Source organism: Macaca nemestrina, chromosome 14 (assembly GCF_043159975.1).
Source record: "Macaca nemestrina isolate mMacNem1 chromosome 14, mMacNem.hap1, whole genome shotgun sequence".
Lineage (NCBI taxonomy): Eukaryota > Metazoa > Chordata > Mammalia > Primates > Cercopithecidae > Macaca > Macaca nemestrina.
The window spans coordinates 66030137-66050831 of NC_092138.1; positions in this window are offsets into that span (position 1 = coordinate 66030137).

Sequence of the window (20695 nt, forward strand, 5' to 3'; positions counted from 1 at the left end):
GATCCCACCAGTGATGTATGAGGGTTCTAACTTTTCCGCATTCTATCAAACACTTGTTATCTGTCTTTTTAATTTTAGTCATCCTAGTGGGTGTGAAGTGGTATGTCATTGTGGTTTTGATTGTCTTTTCCCTAATGATTAATGATATAGAGCAGCTTTTAATATGCTTTTAGCCATTTGTATATCTTTCTTGGAGAAATGTCTATTCAGATCCTTTGCACATTTTAAATTGGATTATGTTTTTATTGTTGAATTGTAAGAGTTCTTTATATATTCTAGATATGTCTGTTACCAGATATATGATAATATATATGATATATGATATGCAAATGTTTTTTCCATTCTGTGGGCTTAACTTTCTTGATCGTGTATTTTGAAGAACAAAAGTTTTTAATTTTCTGAAGTCCAATTTACCTATTTTTATGAAATATAAAAGTATGATTAATTTTTCCCTATGGGAAGTGGTGTGGTTTGAAATAGTGATTCTCAGAAGTTTTTGACCACTAGCCACAGCAAGAAACAAGTACACGTGATGGAAGCACTTGTAGTGCACTAGTAGTATCTATCTCATTTGCTTTTAATTTACGTTTCCCTAATGACTTTAGGATCCATCACATATAAACATATATGAAGCACTGCTTAGCCTTACTAAGTGACAGCATATTCCATTTTCTCTTATAAATGTCTACTCTGACAATTGTAATCTTTAAATTGGAGTTCTTTTTTTTTTTTTTTTTTTTTTTGAGACACAGTCTCGCTCTGTCACCCAGGCTGGAGTGCAGTGGCCGGATCTCAGCTCACTACAAGCTCTGCCTCCCAGGTTTACGCCATTCTCCTGCCTCAGCCTCCCAAATAGCTGGGACTACAGGCGCCCCCCACCTCGCCCGGCTAGTTTTTTTTTTTTTTTTTGTATTTTTAGTAGAGACAGGGTTTCACCGTGTTAGCCAGGCTGGTCTCGATCTCCTGACCTCGTGATCCGCCCGTCTCGGCCTCCCAAAGTGCTGGGATTACAGGCTTGAGCCACCGCGCCCGACCTAAATTGGAGTTCTTTAGTACATTTACTTTAAAGTTAAAATCCTTTTGGGGGATCAGGCTTATTGAGATGTAATTTACATATGGTGGAATTTACTCTTTTTAGGTGTACACTTTGATGAGTTTCGATGAATATATGTAGTTGTGTAACTACCACCATAGTTGAGATTGGAATGTTTCCATCACCCTAAAAAGTTTCATCTTGCTTTTTTTTAGACAATCCTTCCTTCTCCCAGGCTCTTACAATCACTGATAGGACTTCCATCTCTATAGTTTCGTTTTTTTTCCAGAGTATTATATAAGTGGAATCATTTACTACGTGGGACTTTTGGGTATAACTTCTTTTCATTTAGCATGATGATTTTGAGACTTATCCATGTGGTTGTCTATATTAGTAGCTCATTTTTTATTGTTGAATAATAGTTTGAATAATATTGTTGACAGTAGTCAATTGGATATACCAAAATGTGTTTATTCACCAGTTGAAGTACTTTTGAGTTTTTACTTTTGGGGTTTTATTCTGCTATAATCATCCGTGTGCAGGTTTTGATGTATGCATGTGTTTTCATTTCACTTAGGTAAATATCCAGGAATGGAATTAATGGATCCTGTGGTCAGTGTATGTTTGTAGAAGGAACTACCAACAGTTACTAGCACATATGAGAGGTTTTTTTGTTTTGTTTTCTTTTTGAGACAGAGTCTCCCTCTGTTGCCCAGGCTGGAGTGCAGTGGCACGATCTCGGCTCACTGCAACCTTCGCCTCCTGGGTTCAAGTGATTCTCCTCCCTCAGCCTCCTGAGTAGCTGGGACTACAGGCACGTGCCATCACACCCAGCTAATTTTTGCATTTTTAGTAGAGCCAGGGTTTCACCATGTTGGCCAGGCTGGTCTTAAACTCCTGACCTCAAATAATCTGCCCACATTGGCCTCCCAAAGTGCTGGGATTACAGGCATGGAGCCACCGTGCCTGGCCTGATTCTTTTTCTAAGTCATGTCAGGAAAAATATTGATTCTTTTGATTCGTCAATGTGGTATTTGGTCGTCTTTAATTTGTCTCATCAGTGCCTCCCATGTGTTTTTGATGCCTTTGAACTGGTGTTTTTAAAATTTCAATTTCTAATTGTTCATTATAGAAATACAATTGGGTTTTATATATTGGCGTTGTATTTTGCAACTTTCCTAAACTCACTAGTAATTCTAGTAGCTTTTTTTGGTAGATTCTTAAGGATTTTCTATGTAAATAGTTATGTCATCATTTGTGAATAAAGCCATTTTATTTCCTTTTCAAATTTTGTGCCTTTTATTTCTTATTCTTACCATATCACATTGGCAAAGACCTCCAGTATGATGTTGAATAAAGGTGGTGAGAGAAGACATTCCTGCTTTGTTCCTGATCTTATGGGGTAAGAATAATTCTTTTACCATTAGGTATGATGTTAACTGGGTTTTTCATAGATGTTTGCCATCAGTTCAATGAAGAGCCCTTCTATTCCTAGTTTGTTCAGATTTTTGTTCATGAATGAATGCTGAATTTTGTCATATCCTTTTTCTGTTTCAAGATGATTACATGGGTTTTCTCCTTTTTTTTTTTTTTTTTTTTTGAGATGGAGTCTCGCTCTGCTGCCCAGGCTGGAGTACAGTGGCGCGATCTCCGCTCACTGCAAGCTCTGCTGCCTCCCGGGTTCACGCCATTCTCCTGCCTCAGCTTCCCAAGAAGCAGGGACTACAGGCAGCTGCCACCACGCCCAGCTAATTTTTTTTGTATTTTCAGTAGAGACAGGGTTTCACCATGTTCGCCAGGATGGTCCCGATCTGACCTCATGATCCGCTCACCTGAGCGTCCCAAAGTGCTGGGATTACAGGTGTGAGCCACCACGCCCAGCCATGGGTTTTCTCTTAAATTTGTTCATATAGTAAATTACGACCAATTTACTTTTAATGTAATCATATAGTTGAATTTACAACTACCATTTCACTATGTCATAGCATTGTCTTCTGGTTTCAATCATTTGTTTTGAGAAATCAGCTGTCAGTTTTATTGTTGCTTCTTTGAAGGTAATGTTTCTTTTCTTCTGACTGCTTAAAAAATTATTTTTATTTGTTTCTGGTTTTCAGTAGGTTGACTTTGATGTACATTTTTTTGTTTGTTTTGTTTTCTGGAATTTATGCTGGTTGGAGTTTGTTGAGAGACTTGAATCTTTATGTTGATGTCTTTTCTCAGTTTTGAAAAATTCTTTACTGTTATCTCTTCAAATACTGCTTCTGGTCTATTCTTCCTTCTGAGGCTCCACTTAACGTGTAAGTTAAACCTTTTCCTTGTGTCTCACATACTTTTATTCCCTTTTGTATGTTTTCCACCCTTTGTGTGCTTCAGTTTACTTACTAACATGTCTTCTAGCTCATTAATTTTGTCGTCTTGTTGTGTCTAATCTGCAGTCATACTTATGTATTGTTTTTATTTTTATTTTTTTATTTTTTTATTTTTATTTTTATTTATTTTTTTTTTGAGACGGAGTCTTGCTCTGTCGCCCAGCTGGAGTGCAGTGGCCGGATCTCAGCTCACTGCAAGCTCCGCCTCCCGGGTTCACGCCATTCTCCGGCCTCAGCCTCCCAAGTAGCTGGGACTACAGGCGCCCGCCACCTCGCCCGGCTAGTTTTTTGTATTTAATAGAGACGGGGTTTCACCGTGTTTGCCAGGATGGTCTCGATCTGCTGACCTCGTGATCTGCCCGTCTCGGCCTCCCAAAGTGCTGGGATTACAGGCTTGAGCCACCGCGCCCGGCCCTCTATTTTTTTATTTTTTATTTTGAGACGGAGTCTCGCTCTGTCGCCCAGCTGGAGTGCAGTGGCGGGATCTCGGCTCACTGCAAGCTCCGTCTCCCAGGTTCACTCCATTCTCTTGCCTCAGCCTCCCGAGTAGATGGGACTACAGGCACCTGCCACCACGCCTGGCTAATTTTTTGTATTTTTAGTAGAGACGGGGTTTCACCGTGTTAACCAGGATGGTCTTGATCTCCTGACCTTGTGATCCGCCCGCCTCAGCCTCCCAAAGTTCTGGGATTACAGGCGTGAGCCACTGCACCTGGCGCTTAGCTCCCACTTATAAGTGAGAACATATATTTGGTTTTCCATTCCTGAGTTACTTTATTTAGAATAATGGCCTCCAGCTCCATCCAGGTTGCTGCAAAAGACATTTCATTCCTTTTTGTGGCTGAGTAGTATTCCATGGTGTATATATACCACATTTTCTTTATCCACTGGTTGGTTGATGGGCACTTATGTTGATTCTGTATCTTTGCAATTGTGAATTGTGCTACTATAAACGTGTGTGCATGTGTCTTTTTCATAGTACTTCTTTTCCTTTGGGTAGATACCCCGTGGGATTGCCGAATCAAATGGTAGTTCTACTTTTGGTTCTTCAATGAATGTCCATACTGTTTTCCATAGTGGTTTGAACAAACATATTTTAATCCATTTTTTTCTAGTTCTTTGCAGGAGCGTTAATCTGCCACAAACTATTCTATCCTATTTTGAGGGAGAAGTCTCTTATTCTTAAATATGCAGATTAAAGCTTACTCAGTTTATTTCATGATACATTGATTAGTTGCAACCTGCAGTTTATGAAATGCATAAAGGATAAATGTGTGAGACAAATCCAGGAGATGGGTAGAATTATCAGATTTTAGGAAGTGTTTAGTTGTCAAAGGGGAATGAGATGGTGGAATGAAGAATGCACTGATGTTGCTGACTCAGACATCCAGGTGGATAGGCAAGCCATTTACCACGAGGGACTAATAAAACAGGAGAGGGATCTATTTTAGAGAATTGAGATTAAGTTTACTTTTGTACACATTGAGTTTGAGATACCTATAACATCCAGGTGGGAATTTCTGATATGCGGAAAGAATCACTTATTTAGAACTCAAGAGAGAGATGGCAGCTGGAGCTGTGACTTTGTTACTCATTAGTGGATAGGTAGAAGTTTTCAAATCAATTTTATACATTTTTTAGTTAATCACATCAATTCAGCTGACAAATGCTATTCTACTACCCATCAGGCTGGATCAAGTAAAAATAGGTACTCTGCTAGTTAGGCTAAATCTTTTCTTTCTTTCTTTCTTCTTTTTTTTTTTTTTTTTTTTTTTTTTTAAACAGAGTCTCTGTCACCCAGGCTGGAGTGTAGTGGTGCAATCTCGGCTCACTGCAACCTCCGCCTCTCGGATTCAAGCAATTCTCATGCCTCAGCCTCCAGAGTAGCTGGGAGTACAGGTGCACACGACCGTGCCTGGCTAATTTTTGTAGTTTCTTTTTAGTAGAGACGGGGTGTCACCATGTTGGCCAGGCTGGTCTGGAACTCCTGACCTCAGGTGATCCCCCTGCCTCGGCCTCCCAAAGTGCTGGGATTACAGGCATGAGCCACCACCCCTGGCCTAAATATTTTCTTTAAGGAAAATAAAACATCAATGGTTGCCATGTCATCTAAAGCCTATCATTTAATTCTAATTCTATAGAATCACTTGGAAAATTAAAGGAATATAGATATGAGTTAGACAAGTGAGCTGGGCTAGTTCCTAAGAGGCAAATATGATCAGGTTGCTGGCACTAAACTAAATCTGCACAGTTGTAAGTCTGCCTCATCATCCACTGGCCAGCCACACCTAGGCTTCTTTGTAGGGCATTTAGGGATTTTACATCCAGAGGAAGGCAGTATGAAGAGATGATAAGGGAACTTACAGTTGAAGAAATTAAGCGTTTGGAACCTGAGAAAACTCAGGGCATTACCCTCAAATATCTAAATGACTGTCATGTGCGGGAGATTATGAGACTTGTTTTAGCAGGCTGTATTGGGGTTCTCTAGAGGGACAGAACTAATAGGATATATATATAGAGAGAGATATATAGTATTAAGTTTATTATTAAATTTATTAATTATTAACTTAATTAACTTAATTAAGTATTGAGTTTATTAAGTATTAACTCACACAATCACAAGGTCTCACAATAGGCTATCTCCTGGCTGAGGAGCAAGGACAGCCAGTCTGAGTCCCCAAACTGAAGAAGTTGGAGTCTGATGTTCAAGGGCAGGAAGCATCCAGCACAGGAGAAAGAGGTACGCTGGAAGGCTAGGCCAGTGTAGTCTTTTCATGTTTTTCTGCCTGCTTTATATTCTAGCTGCACTGGCAGCTGATTAGATGGTACCAACCCAGATTAAGTGTGGGTCTGCCTTTCCCAACCCACTGTCTCAAATGTTAATCTCCTTTGGCAACACCCTCACAGACACACCCAGGATCAATACTTTGCATCCATCAGTCCAATCAAGTTGACACTCAGTATTAACCATCACACAGGCTGAGTTAAGTCCAGTGAGAAGTTGGAGGTAGAGATTGTATCTTACCCATCTTTGTGTTTCCAGCATGTAGTAGAGTGTGGAACACATCAGAGGCTCAGCAGATGCTCATAAAGTTGAATCACATTAAACTTGAGCTCACACTAAAAAGCTTTCAGAGACAACTCAAAGCTACCTGACAAGAGAAAGGGCTGCTTATACAGTGGTTTCCTTGTTGTTGGAGTTCTTCAGACATGTTAGACAACCATTCGTGGGATGTTGTCATAGAAGGGATTTAAGTATTGAACTAAATCCCATTGTCTTAAAAGCTTCCTTTAACCTTAGCATCTGTGATCCAGTAACAATATGGAAGATAATGGATCAATTATTTGGGTGTTTGTTGGCTGTAATAGGGAGAAATAAAATAATGATCACAGCAGCGATCATATATCGAGCACCCACTATGTGCCAGACACTATGCTGAATAATTTATATCAAGGATCAGCAAACTATGGCCTGTGGGCCAGCCTGTGGCCTCTTTTTGTGACGTTTTATTGGAACATAGTCATAGTCACATTGTCTGTGGCTGCTTTTGTGCTACAGTGGCAGAATTGGGTAGTTTTGACGGAGACTGATGACCTGCGAAGTATAAAGTATTTTACTATTTGAACCTTTACAGAAAAAGTTTGCTGACCCCTGATTTAGGTAAATATAACAACTCTGCATATTATACATATTAGCTCATTAATCTTTACATTAACTCTGCCAAGTAGATGGTGTCCCTTTTTACAGAAGAGGAAGCTCAAGCTCAGGGAGGCAAAGTAATAACTCTCAAGGTCAAATAACTTACAAGTGGTTTGGATTGGAACCAAGTATGGCAGGCTCCAAAGTCCATGTTCTTTCTTATACCAGAAATAGAACTTCTACCTCTCTCCTGAAATTGTACCATATATGAAAGCATGGTTATATATGATATTTATGAAGACATTGCCTTTTTATAGCAGTAATCTTACGCAAACTGTTGAAGTATAGGAAAACTTCACCAATTCAGACCAGATTACTGTGTATTTACTACAGTTGAGTGTTATGTGATTCTTATTTGTTAAAGTAACAAGTTCAGAGTGTTTTCCTCTGAATAAGAATAGAGCCTACTAAGAAAATAATCGAGGCCGGGCGCGGTGGCTCAAGCCTGTAATCCCAGCACTTTGGGAGGCCGAGATGGGTGGATCACGAGGTCAGGAGATCGAGACCATCCTGGCTAACACGGTGAAACCCCGTCTCTACTAAAAAAAATACAAAAAACTAGCCGGGCGAGGTGGCGGGCGCCTGTAGTCCCAGTTACTCGGGAGGCTGAGGCGGGAGAATGGCGTGAACCCGGGAGGCGGAGCTTGCTGTGAGCTGAGATCCGGCCACTGCACTCCAGCCTGGGCGACAGAGCGAGACTCCGTCTCAAAAAAAAAAAAAAAAAAAAAAAAAAAAAAAGAAAATAATCGAAAGACTTTCAGCTTCTAGGTTCCTCTGTAATTTCATGCATTTTAAAGAACTTTCTGTTTTATGTAATATAGGGCCTACAGCATTATATCATTAAAAAAAGAAAATCCTATTCTTTGTAATGATTTATAATGCAAATATTTATTAATAATTGTGAAACTAATCTCTTTACAAACTAGTGAGATTCTGTGATAGTCTTAAAAAATGATGTAATTTAAGTATATCTGAATTTATTTATTTAGGTTGTCCCATAAACTTCCTGAAAAAAAAAATACAACTTTTCCAATTCTTTCCCTCTTCTCCAAAGAGGATTACAGGTGTGAGCTACCGAGCCCAGCCCTGATGATTTATTAATAATTATCATTGACTTTGAGATATGTATACATATATTTGAATAAAGATATATCCTGGGACCCTTCTTCAAACAAATGGTGAAGCTGCACTGAAGAGCAGATTTAGCAGAGAGTAGCAGAAAGCACTGTGCAAGGAGTCTGAAGACTTAGCTTCTAGTTCTGACTCCCGCTTACTATCTATAAAATCTCAGATATCTAAAATCTCTTTTGGAGAGCTTACCTGTTTCCTAACCATCAATTTTCTCATCTTCATAATGAATGTCAAATAAGATAGTAGATACAATGATCTTTTAGAAACCACAAAGATAAAAATGATCAAGACATCTGGATATCAGGTGGTAGTATTAGTAGTTTTTTTGTTGTTGTGAGTTTTTGTATTACGCAACAGATCTGGGGTGCCTGTTGCCAAGTGTCGGGGCAGAGCCAACTGCAGTAAGTGTGGAGTGTGCCTCTCTAGACTGTGGTATGGATACAGATGCAACTTCACTGCTCTTTTCCTAGGTAGATGTACTCTAGCTGGAGCTTTTCCTGGCTGGCCCAATACTCATCCAGCAGGCTCTACATCAGGATTTGGGGTGAACCTTGGCAGAGATTTAGTTTGTTTCTGAGTTAAAGGAACTGAAAGAAGCTGTGGGAAAGGTATGGGAGACTCTGGAAAAGTGACTGAAATGAAGGTACTATGATATTAAGTCCTATATTCATTGGTATTTCCAGAGCGTTGGGTACTGTTTTGGAGTGTAAGGTGTTATGAGGCACCTTTCTTTGGAGAGTAAGTTTATTGCAAGAACTATCTTTCACAGAATTCCTGTTCACTACCATGGCAAAATGTCCTGCCCCCACTGCCACGTCTAACAGTATTTGGAGTAATCAAAGAGTAAGCAAGAGCCTGAAGGTTAATGTATTAAAATGATGTGATTCAGTGCCTTCGATGTTTGACTTTGTAATGCGGCATCTGGAGCACATGCTATAAGGCAGGAGGGTGAGCTGATGGCAGTGGTTAACATGCAAGTGTGAACTGCTGAACCCTGAGAAGGTCTGTCTATTCTGGCATCAGTGGGGATACAGATCCTCAGAACCCAGGTGACTTGATGATGTTGTTGGGAAAATGGTAAGAAGCTAAGGAAACTTCAAATAAAATGGATTAGACAGGAAAATGAGACTGGAATACAGAGAATCTAGGATAGTGGAGATTGGAAGGGCCTCAGAATAAGGACTTGGAAGAAAGAGTGCAAGCCTGCTCTAGGAAAACCTGATGGCCAGGTGGTGGCTACAGAGACATCTGGTCAACCAGAAGCCAAAAGGCAGAGTACCTCATATTCAAATAGAGGATCCAGCACCATCAACTGTTCAGAGTGCTTCTTTATCCGTCTTGGATCTTCAGATAACCTACAAGGAGAAGCCTTACCCCTATGCAGGAGGGCCTAGGGGAAGAGTTCATGCCCCCAACGGGTGAATGGTTTGAGGTATCTGGAAGGTCTGGTCTGGGCTTTAACCTAGTGCTTGTTAAAGGTGGGGTCCATACCTCAAAACTCTCATCTCTAGAAATAGGTTTGATTATAAGGGTCTGGAGGGAAGAGAGGAGCATGTTGAAAGGTGAAAGAATTCAACAGTTACTTGGATGCCATCCTCAAACCTTGGATGATCAGCTATTACCTGAAAGGGTTAGAGTAACAGGAGGATCACTTGACTGTGGGTGAATCCTTCCCTTAGTCCTGTACTTTTTGCTGTGGGAGCTCTCTGCCCTGGGACTGATGTTTGAGGAGTATGGAGACACAAGGGTGGCAGGGTGGGGAGAGCAAAATGTCAAAATTAGGTGTAATGCTGGTTTCTCTCTTACTAGACACATGACCCTGAGGAATTTGCTTTATCCCTCTAATTGCTTTAGTTTCATCTATGTGAAACTAATGCCTGTGAGATAGTAGTTTTATAAAGAAGAAATTAGAATGTCTAGAAATGTCCTATAAATGACCTGAATTAATGTATCTGAATCATAGAACTTTGCAAAAAATGGATGTTTTTAAAAACGCCCTGGGAGTTGGCTTAACATCTAAAAATAAGTTAATGTAATGCACCACTTTAAGAGAATAACAGACAAAAAACCGTACATGATCATTCCAATAGATGTGGAAAAGAATTGACAGAGTCCAACACCCTTTTGTAATAAAAATAATCAACAAACTAGGAATAGGAGGGAACTTCCTCAACCTGAAAACCCAAAGTTAGGATCATACTTCATGGTGAAAGGTTGGATGCTTTCACTCTATGATCAAGTACAATACAAGGATGTCTGCTCCTGCCACTTCTCTTCAACATTGTACTAGAAGATCTAGCCAGGGCAATTAAGCTAGAAAAGGAAATGAAAGTCATCCATATTGGAAAGAAGAAGTAAAACTATCTCTATTTGCAGATGACTTGATCTTGTATATATAAAACACTAAGGAATACACACATACCAAAAAAACTATTAGAATTAATAAGTTCAGCAAAGTTGTGGGATACAAATGAATTTTGTTTCTATACACTAACAATGAGGAATCTGAAAATGAAATTTAAAAAACAACAAGAAAGAAAAATACTTAGGAAAAATATGTAACACATGTACACTGAAAACTACAAAACATCATTGAAAGAAATAAGACCTAAATAAATGGAAAGACATCCCATGTTCATGGATTGGAAAACATAATGTTAAGATGGCAGTGCTCTCCAACCTGATCCAACAGATTCAATGCAATCCCTATCAAAATTTCAGCTGTGTGTTGTTGTTTTTAACAGAAATTGACAAGCTGATTCTAAAATTAATATGAAAATGCAAAGACCCACAATAACCAAAACAATCATGAAAAGGAACAAAGTTGGAGGCCCGACACTTCTCAATTTCAAAATTTACCACTAAGCTACAGTAATCAATATGGTGTGGTACTGGTGTAAGGATATACATATAAGATCAAGAGACTAAAATTGAGAGTCCAAAAATAAACACATTATAATTGTATTATTTTTCTAGTTCTCTCATAATAACCACAAATTTAGTGGCTGGAGACACAGATTTATTATCTTACAGTTCTGTAGGTCAGAGGTCTATCACAGGGCCCACCAGGCCAAAATTAAGGCACTGACAGGGCTGCATTCCTTTCTGTAGACTCCAGGTAGGATACATTTTCTTGCCTTTTTCAACTTCTAGAAGCAGCCTACATTCTTTGACTTATTGTTCCCTTCCTCTATTTTCAAAGCTAAGAGAGGCAAGGCAAGTCTTTCTCACATTACATTACTCTGACTTTCTGTAGTCACATTCCCTCTGACTCTGAATTTTTCTGTCTCTTTCACTTTTAGTGATGCTTATGATTACATTGGGCTCATTCAGATACTGCAGGATTATTTTCCTATATTAAGGTGGGCTAACTAGCAACCTTGTTTCCATCTGCAACTTTAATTCTCCTTTGACATGTAACATATTATATCCGTAGGTTCCACGAATTAGGATGTTGTGTGTGTGTAGGGGGTCACATTCTTCTGATTATTACAATGGCCAGTTGCATTTTGACAAAGATACCAGGACAAGTCAATAGGGAAAGAATAGTCTTTTCAGTAAATAGTGCTAGAACAACTGGATATACACATGTAAAAATAATGAAGTTGGATTCCCTACTTCATACCACATATAAAAACTCAGAATGGATCAGGGACCTAAATGTAAGAACTAAAATGATAAAAATTCTTAGAAGAAAATGTAGGAGTAAATGTGACCTTGGGTTAGGCAATAGTTTCTTAGATATGCTACCAAAAGCACAAGCAACAAAAGAAAAAAGTTATACATTGAACTTCACCAAAATTAAAAAGACTTTTTGCTTCAAGGGACACCATAAAGAAAGTGAAAAGACAACCTACAGAATGGGAGAAAATATTTGCAAGAACTTGTATCCATTTGCAAAAAGACTTGTATCCAAAATATAAAAGACTCGTTAAAACTCAACAATAAGAAAACCCAATTTAAAAATGGGTAAAAGGTCTGAACAGAAAAAAAAATGATAATAAAAATAAAAGTAAACTTGGGCAAAAGGTCTGAACAGATGCCTCACCAAAGAAGATATACAGATGGCAAATAAACATATGACAAGATGCAACATCATTTGTCATTAGAGAATTTTCAATTAAGAGATACCACTACACACCGATTAGAATGGCTAAAATACACACACACACACACACACACACACACTCACACAAAATAAATACCAAATGTTGACAAGAATGTGGAGAAGTAGGAACTCTCTTTCATTGCTAGAAGAAACACGAAATGTTATATCCACTTTGGAAGACAGTTTGACAGTTTCTTACAAAATTAAACATAATCTTACCATATAACCCAGTAATTATGCTCCTTCATCTTTACTCAGTTGGTTCGAAAATTTAAGTCCACACAAAAACCTGCATATGAATGCTTAGGGCAGCAATTCATAATTGCTAAAAATTGGAAGCAACCAAATGTCCTTCAATAGGTGAATGGATAAACAGATTGTGGTACATTTATACAAAGGAAAATTATTCAGCAGTGAAAAGAAATGGGTTATCAAGCCATAAAAAGACATGGAGGAAACTTAAATGTATATTTCTAAGTGAAAGAAATCAGTCTGAAAATACTGCCTACTGAGTGATTCCAATTATTGGACATTATGAAAAAGGCAAAATTATATAAAGACATAAAAAGATTTGTGGTTGGCCCAGTGCAGCGGCTCATGCCTGTAATCCCAGCATTTTGGGAGGCTGAGGCAGGTGGATGGATCATTTGAGGTCAGGAGTTTGAGACCAGCCTGGCCAACATGGTGAAACTCCATCTCTACTAAAAATACAAAAATTAGCTAGGTGTGGTGGCGGACACCTGTAATTCCAGCTACTCGGGGGGCTGAGGCAGGAGAATTGCTTGAACCCAGGAGGAGGAGGTTACAGTGAGCCAAGATCGCACCATTGCACTCCAGCCTGAGTGATAGACTGAGACTCTGTCTCAAAAAAAAAAAAAAAAAAAAAAGATTTGTTGTTGCCAATGGTAGTAGGGGGCAGGGTGAGGGTGTTGAATAGGTGATAGGTGAAGCATAGAGGATTTTCAGGATGGTAAAACAATTTCCTATGATACTATAATGGTGGATACATGACAATTGTTCACCGTTGGATGGTGAATACTTACAACGTGAATACTTTCACCGTGTTGGCAAGGCTGGTCTGGAACTCCTGACCTCAGGTGATTCACCCGCCTTGGCCTCCCAAACTGCTGGGATTACAGGCGTGAGCCACCACGCCTGGCCTCCTCCTTTTCCTTCTTCTTTTCCTCCTCTTCCTCCTCCTCCTCCTCCCCCTCTCCCTCCTCCTCCTCCTCCTTTTCTTCTCCTCCTTTTCCTCCTCGTCCTCCTCCTTCCTCCTCCTCCTCCTCTTTTGAGATGGGATCTTGCTATGTTGCCCCATGATTAGCCAATACCATTTATTGAATATTAATTTAATTTATTCTTCCTCCTCTTCCTCCTCCTCCTCTGAGATGGGGTCTTGCTATATTGCCCAGGCAGATCTTGCACTCCTGGGCTCAAGTGATCCTCTTGCCTCAGCCTTTCGAATAGCTGGGACTACAGGTGCATGTCACAGCACCCAGCTTATACATTCTTGACTCACTTCTAAATTCATTTAGCTCATTTATTCAGTCAACACTTATTAAATTTGAACTTCATACTTGGTGCTAGGTGGTATATGGAAAAGAAAACATGTATTATCCTGCCATCAAGGTGCTTAGGGCCTTAGTGAAAAGCACACGGGTGACACCAAGATGCTCACAAGTTTACACATAAGAGTTTTTGGTGTGTCCTTTTTACACAATCATCGCTGTAAGCCACCTGTTTCTCATAGCATATGAGAGAAAGGTCTGGCATATTACCTCTTATTCCTACTGTGAGGCACAGTAGAATTCTCTAAGACCAGCTGTGGTGTTGAATCACTGCCTATGAGGCTGTGCACATTAGTGGAAAAAACACTAGATTTTGGAACGCAGGCACTTGGACTCCAGACCCAGAACACCTTGGGTAAGGCATGCTTATTTGCAGGTTTGTTTCTGTACATATGCAAACATTTACACACCTAATTTAGGGTTCCTCATAGCTGACACCACAAATGACATCAGGGCTTGATATGTAATTTGGAAAGGTGGAGAGTTTACCTGTATGACAAACCTGCACAGGTACCCCTGACCCTAAGATAAAAGTTAAAAAAAAGTTTCAGCAAGGTAAGTAAATCCAGTGGGGTAGCTACAAACAGTTCACTGTGTATATAAAAATACTCAAAATACAACATTCCTTCCCAAGATGTTCTGGTCTGAACAGCACACCTCTTCTACATTGAGGTGTCCATTCTGCTAACCTGCTTGGTATCCTAAATTCTCAGCCTCATTTGGACAATCTCTCTGGAAAACTTTAGTCATTCCCTTAATGGAGAAGAATAACTTCATAGAAGCATAATCCAAATGGTCAAACAGAGTATAGAGCAAAAGAGGTAATTTTAGGCTGGGTGCGGTGGCTCATGCCTATAATGCCAGCACTTTGGGAGGCTGAGGCCAGTGGATCATCTGAGGTCAGGAGTTTGAGACAAGCCTGACCAACATGGCGAAACCTACTGAAAACACAAAAATTAGTCAGGTGTGATGGCAGGTGTTTATAATCCCAGCTACTCTGGAGGCTGAGGCAGGAGAATAGCTTGAACCCAGGGGGCAGAGGTTGCAATGAGCCGAGATGGCGCCACTGCACTCCAGCCTGGGCAACAAGAGTGAAACTCCATCTCAAAAAAAAAAAAAAAAAAGAAAAAAGATGTAATTTCATAAGAGACTTTCAAAGAAGTTTGGTAGGCCAGGCATGCTGGCTCACACCTATAATCCCAGCCCTTTGGGAGGCCGAGGCAGGCAGGTCACTTGAGCCCAGGAGTTCGAGACCATAGTGACCAACATGGCAAAACCCCATCTCTATAAAAAAATACAAGAATTAGCCGGACATGGTGGCGCGTCCCTGTAATCCCTGCTACTCAGGCGGCTGAGGTGGGAGGATCACCTGAGCCTGATGAGGTCAAGGCTGCAGTGAGCCGTGATTGTGTCACTGCACTTCAGCCTGGGTGACAGAGGAGACCCTGTCTCAAAAAAGAAAAGAAGTTAGGTGGCTAACAGGAAACTTCTCACATTTGTCCTGAATGACATAAACCAGAGGCCAAAGGTGAGAGTGGTGTACTTCAATATTTCAGTGTTAGAGGTGCTAAAAAGAGCTTTGGGGAAGGGGCCATCTCTCAGCATTTAACATTTTCATTTTATTTTTGTATTTTAATGTATGCTTAATGTTAAATTTGATTTTGTTTTGGGCTAGGTAATAGAATGAGGAAGCATTGATTTGTAGAATTTCAGAGCCCAAATGGGCCCTTTAGATCAAAGTCTACTTCCCTTCTAGCCCCTTCTCCTGTCCCTGCCATGTCCTTAACTAAGAGGAGGATCTTTTTTTAGAGAGAGAGAGATGAAAAGAAATCACAGGGGACAAGTCCAGGGTGACAAGATCCACCATCCATCATGGCTCCTGACTACCAACAGTTGGAGCCTTTCTCTTTACTCTGTGAGGTTTTTTTAATTAACCTTTTTTCATTTTTCCTACTTTAGAATTTCACATTATAGTCCTTTGTTCATTCTCCTCTTTTCTCTTGATAATGAAAATGGATATAATATGAACTTAAACTCGCTTGCCCTGGGTCATTGCCAGTGCTTAATAAAAGTGTATTAGTATTTGTAGTAATGATAATAACCCACAGATAATGATGTCGCTAAAGACCAAAGGGTCCCCTTGCATGAGAAGCCCCCCCTTCTAGTCGCCTTGCTTTGCTGGATTTAACGGAGACCTTGACTGCTTCTGATAGTCATTGTCCCTTCTCAATTATCAAGGTTTCATGAAGACAAGCATTCTTCACTTAAGGGTTTTCCAGACTGTCTGATGTGCTGGGCTCTGTATAACCTTGTTCTTATGTCATCATATGTCATGCTGCCTCTCGGAAATTGTTCCCTGATGTTTGCAAAAATGAACTACTTACAGAAATTCCCTTTGTACACACACTCACACACACACACACACACACACACTTACTTCACTATTGGAAATGGTTACACTCAGATAAGTGGGTCAGGGTTGTGAGGGGATTTGAAGCTGTGTTGTGAGGAGTGGTGAAAATAGTGGAGGTGGCCAGGCTTTGCAGGGAGAGACTGAGGAGGAGATGGGACAGGCGTCTTCAAAAATCTGAAGATGTGTGCAAGAGGAATTTGGCCTCTTCTGGGTAGACTCATATAGTATTAAAAAGACCAAATGCATGGGTATAATAAGTCTAGTTTGGCTTGATAGAAGGCAGGACTTCCTTTTTAGCTATCTGGGAAGGAAAGATGTTTGCCCTGGAAGTGGCAAGTTCTCTGTCTCTGGAGTGCTCACGCAGAAGCATCAGAGTCCCTCCATTGGCACTGCTGAGGAGGGTTTATAAGGATTAGGTGGTGTTGGAACTAAATTACTTTGGGTCACCTTCAAATCATGAGAGGCAATAATTCTATGAGGTCCTTGACTTAAGAATCTAGGACCTGGATTTTAGGTTGTAGAGTGGGAGGAGTTTCTTGATAGAAAGTTCAAGTGTAGGATCAGGCTTCAGGAAGGAGAAATTAAACCCTGACCAATGGTTCAGCATCTCCAGTGGCCCTATTCCAATATATGAATAGGTCTAAGCCTTAGGCAAACTGCAACTAGACCCAGCCTTTGTAAACCATGGCCCTAAAAAGTAGGTGAAGAAGTTGAAGAGAAATGAGAAAAGAAACAGTAAGTCATCAAAGCCAAGAGTGGAGACCATTGAAGGAGGGATAATTGGAAGTACTGGATGCTGCAAAGGACAAGGAGTCTGAGGAACGAGAAGAGGGCCTTGGATCTGTCAAGGAGGAGCTGGGGCAGTTTCTAGAGTGTGGTAGGGGCAGAAGCTTGGCCTCAGGAAGACAAGAGAATGGCAGGGATGTGGAGACAAGAAGCTCAGACCACATGCTCATGAATTTAACTGCAAGAATAATAGGGTAGAGGCTAGACCAGTAAGGCCTATGACTATCAAAGGCAGAAGGTGAGGAGAAATCACTTCACATTGTAGACAGAAAGTATGTTAGGTAGAGGAGAGAGAGGACTTCAGTACGGTATTTACAGTTGTAAAGTGCTTTCTAGGTCCATGATGCAGTTTGGTCTTTTAGACAGTGTATTAGTCCATTTTAGATAGTGTATTAGTCCATTTTCACACTGCTGTACAGAATTACCTGAGACTGGGTAATTTATAAAGAAGGGGTTTAATTGACTAACAGATCTGCATGGCTGGGGAGGCCTCAGGAAACTTGCAATCATGGCAGAAGGTGAAGGGGAAGCAAAGTACATCTTCCATGGTGGTAGGAGAGAAAGAGAGTGGGAGTGCCACACTTTTAAACCATCAGATCTCGTGACAACTCACTCACTATCATGAGAACAGCATGGGGAAAATCGCCCCCATGATCCAATTACCTCCCACCAGGTTCCTCCCTTGACATGTGGGAATTACAATTTGAGATGAGATTTGGGTGGGGACACAGAGTCAAACCATATCATTCTGCCCTTTGCCCCTCCAAAATCTCATGTCTTTCTTAGATTTCAAAACACAATCATACCTTCCCAGCAGTCCCCCAAACTCTTAACTCATTCCAGCATTAACCCAAAAGTTCAAGTCTAAAGTCTCATCTGAGACAAGGGAAGTCTCTTCTGCCTATGAGCCTGTAAAATTAAAAGCAATTTAGTTGCTTCCAAGATACAATTGGAGTACAGGCATTGGGTAAATGCTCGCATTCCAAATGGGAGAAATTGGCCAAAGCAAAGGAGCTACAGGCCCCATGTAAGTCCAAAACCCAACAGGGCAGTCATTAAATCTTAAATCTCCAAAATTCTCTCCCTTGACTCCATGTCTCACATCCAGGGCACACTGATGCAAGAGGTGTGCTCCCAAGGCCTTGGGCAGCTCGACCCCTGTGGCTCTGCAGGATACAGCCCCTGTGGCTGATTTCATGGGCTGGCATTGAGTGCCTGAGGCTTTTCCAGTTGCATGGTGCAAGCTTTCGGTGGATCTACTATCCTAGGGTCTGGAGGATGGTGGTCCTCTTCTCACAGCTCCACTAGGTAGTACCCCAGTGGGGACTCTATGTGGGGGCTCCAACCCCACATTTCCCCTCTGCATTGCCATAGTAGAGGTTCCCTGTGACAGCTCTACTGCTGCAGCAGACTTCTGCCTAGACATCCACGCATTTCCATACATCCTCTGAAATCTGGGCAGAGGTTCCCAAACCTTAACTCTTGTCTTCTGCACACCCACAGGCCTAACACCACATGGAAGCTGCCAAGGCTTGTGGCTTGGACCCTGTGAAGCAACAGCCCAAGCCGTACCTTGGCCCCTTTTAGCCATGGCTAGAGCTGGGTGGCTGGGACACAGGGCACCATGTTCTGAGGCTGCACAGAGCAGCGGGGCCCTGGGCCCATCACAGGAAACCATTTTTCCCTCCTAGGCCTCCAGGCCTGTGATGAGAGGGATTGCCATGAAGATCTCCGCAGCCCCTCCCATCACAGGAGAAGTTTCCTTGGAGAAAACATTTTCTGGAGAAAATGCCCTGGAGATGTTTTCCCCATTGTCTTGGCTATTAACATTTGTCTCCTTGTTACTTATGCAAATTTCTGCAGCAGGCTTGAGTTTCTTCCCTAGCAAATAGGTTTTTCTTTTCTACCACATGGTTAGGCTGCAAATTTTCCAAACTTTTACCCCTACTTCCCTTTTAAACATAAATTCCAATTTCAGACCATCTCTTTGTGAATGCGTATGACTGTACATTTTCAGAAAAAGCCAGGTCACTTCTTGAATGCTTTGCTGCTTAGAAGTTTCTTCTGCCAGATACCCTAACGCATCTCTCTCAAGTTCAAAGTTCCACAGATCTCTAGGGCAGGGGCAAAATGCCATCAGTCTCTTTGCTAAAGCACAGGTGTGACTTTTGCTCCAGTTTCCAGTAAGTTCCTCATCTCCATCTGAGACCACCTTAGCCTGGACTTCATTGTCCATTTCACTATCAGCATGTTGGCCAAAACCATTCAACAAGTCTCTAGGAAGTTCCAAACTTTCCCTCATCTTCCTATCTTCTTCTGAGCCCTCCAAACTCTTCCAACCTCTGCCTGGTACCCATTTCCAAAGTCAATTCCACATTTTTAAGTATTGTTATAGCAGTGCCCCCAATATCCTGTATTAGTCCGTTTTCACACTGCTATAAAGAGCTACCCGAGACTGGGTAATTTATAAAGAAAAGAGGTTCAATTGGCTCACAGTTCTGAATGGCTGGTGAGACCTCAGGAAACTTACAATCATGGCAGAAGGTGAAGGGAAGCAAGGAACGTCTTATGTGGTGGTAGGAGGATGGTGAGGGGAAGTGCCACACTTTTAAACTATCAGCTCTTGTGAGAACTCCCTTACTATCATGAGAACAGCATAGGAGAAATTTGCCCCCATGATCCAATCACTTCCCTACAGATTCCTCCCTTGACACATGGGGATTACAATTTGAGATGAGATTTGGGTGGGAACACAGAGTGAAACCATATCAGAGAGTGCCCTGCAGTCTTTGGGTATCAGATGCACAAACAGGCATCTGTTTCAGATGGGACTTGCTTTAAAGGTAAGGTGAGAAATCTCTAGGTTTTAGGGTGATCTTAGAGTGTGTCTGTGCAGGAAATGCTCAGAGGTGGAATCTCCAAGGGCACCGTTGACTTACTTGATGACTCCGTGATCACTGTTTCTCTTCACAGCCTCTGACTCTGCTGACCGTGTCTTCCATCTGCATGGCTGCCTGACTTTGATTTTACCCTCTTCAGATTTTCCCACCATTCCTACCACACCTCTCAGTCGGCTCTTCAGCTTCTTCCCCTGCCTTCCCCTTAATTTCAGGCTCTGACTTTGACCCCCTTCTCTTCATACTCTTCACATTTCTCTGGATGATCCCAGTGACTCAATGGCTTTTGATGGGTCCCAAATCTGTCTCTCTGGCCCAGACCTTTCTCCTCAGTCCCAAGTCCCTGTGTGCACAACTCCATTTGGATGTTCCATAGTCACTTAAAAGGCAACATTTCTAGACTCAAACTTACTATCCCCCCAAATCTACTTTCTGCATAGCCTCCATCTTTAGGGTGATATATGTCCCAGGTTGCCTGGGATGGTCTCAGTTGAAGCCTGTTGTTTCCAGCATAATTATTTAATAATTCCTTCTTTTACTCCAAAAGTGTCCTGGTTTGTATGATACATTGTACAGTCACTCCATCCATTTTGGACGATGGCATGACCACCCACTCAAAGCTCATGCCAGAAACTTCATGTTTATCCTAAACCCCCTTTTGCTTCCCTCCCACATTCTACACTGTTTGTC